The sequence below is a fragment of the Micropterus dolomieu genome, linkage group LG18, assembly GCF_021292245.1.
Source record: "Micropterus dolomieu isolate WLL.071019.BEF.003 ecotype Adirondacks linkage group LG18, ASM2129224v1, whole genome shotgun sequence".
Classification (NCBI taxonomy): Eukaryota; Metazoa; Chordata; class Actinopteri; order Centrarchiformes; family Centrarchidae; genus Micropterus; species Micropterus dolomieu.
In genome coordinates this window covers 22,839,381-22,840,969 of record NC_060167.1, presented here as the reverse complement: position 1 = coordinate 22,840,969, position 1,589 = coordinate 22,839,381, and the positions used below count along the sequence as shown (strand labels likewise).

General features: G+C 40.5%; 1 protein-coding gene across 1 annotated transcript in view; it reads left to right on the top strand.

Annotated features, from left to right (window-relative positions):
* Positions 1 to 269: 269 nt before the first annotated feature.
* The window catches only part of tac3b (tachykinin precursor 3b), an 11,783-nt gene continuing 10,463 nt past the window's right edge, over positions 270 to 1,589 (top strand). Inside the window, exon 1 of the mRNA XM_046029227.1 lies at positions 270 to 499. The gene's annotated coding sequence lies outside the window, so the exon portion shown is untranslated. The remainder of the gene's footprint in view (positions 500 to 1,589) is intronic.

Genomic DNA, 1,589 nt, shown 5'->3' with positions numbered 1-1,589 from the left:
AAGCCCTTGAGGAAGCTGCATCATCGTCACTTCCCCTTCCGGAACACGCTGGACTGAGTGGCAAAACATCTGTTACCATGACTACGTTTAGCAAACCGGGAGTAAAACAAGTGATTATTTGCTCATTAAAGGCAGTCGAACTTGACAGTGATGCTAACTGCTTACCAAAGAACCAGTGGTCCAGCTCTTTCCCATTTTAGATGTGTTGTTTGTTTTAGCTGATTCAAGCAAACACTGCTGCTCATCTTTCTGCCTCTCAGTGAGCGTAACTGCGTTCTGTGACATCATGCGCATACCCTCTATAGACCCTCTCATCACTCTTGTTTAGTCCAATCACTGAGGTGTCATCTACAAATTTTATGACGATTGTGTTTTACCTACTCTCACTATCAGGAAGTGAAATAGCCCCAACATGCTCTGTATTCTCACCTGTTTTATTCAGGCAGCCTGGATATGAGACAGCCGCCTGCTGGGTTTCAACAAATTAACAATCTGGCTGGTAAGTATAGTGGTTTATAGGAGAACTGCAGTCATTGCTGTAGGGAGTAGAAGTGACAGTAGTTGATAGAAAGGAATTATCCCCAGAGTCTGTTCAATCAGAACAATCAGTGGTGTGATTAACCCTTAGGGTTTGTGTCTTCAGAGTATACCCATATCATGTGAGTCACTATTGTAATTCATGATGCTGACACTCCCAGTGCAATTATCATGTCCATCATATCTTGTGCTGTGTTCCTAATTGCATACATTTTATATTTATTTTTAGCACATACTGCAGCTGCCCTTATAAAGCTGCCACAACTTGGATTTACTTTATAGTAAACTGGGTTACAATCTCAATTTTTAAGCTAAAATGGACAAGAAGTCTTTAAAAGTGATTAAAAAAAACAGCTTCTAAGGAAGTGGTTGCAACGGTAATTTCAACCCACAAAATGAATGTATTGAACAGGACAAACCACATACTGTCGGTGGTGACTCCACTAGTTTGTTAGTCTAAGGAGTCAGAAGGCGAAATGCCTCTTATGAGCATGAATATGTTCACTTATCTTTTACATAAAGGGATTCACATTATAGCCCGATGGTTCCTGTTATTGTGAAATCACAGCACAAGATGTCTGTCAGCAAGAGAAACGCAACCATCCAGAGGTGTTAATTAACTGTGATTGATTCTCACTGTTAGTTCTTGATTTGAATTGTGATTAACCGATAGTGAATAATGTTGTGGACCAAATCCATGACAACCCAGAGTTGAGACCAGGAGGCAGAGTCGCAGTTTAACACACTTCTCTGCCCTTCTTTTTCAGCAGTTACCCACCCAAAACCCTACGCAGAGTCGCAGTCTAACACACTTCTCTGCTCCTCCATTTCAGGAGTTACTTAGTGAAAATCCTATAGTGACGGTGTCTGCCCCCCGACCATCGAAATTATTTAAAAAGGTAAACAGAAGAGGAGCTGTGCATAAAAACCTCATAAAAATTAAAACCACAAGAGCAATAGTGCAAACGAATAGGAGAGTTAAATGTGGACTCTTAAACATCAGATCTCTCTCTTCTAAAGGTGTACTAGTAAATGAACTAATATCAGATTAT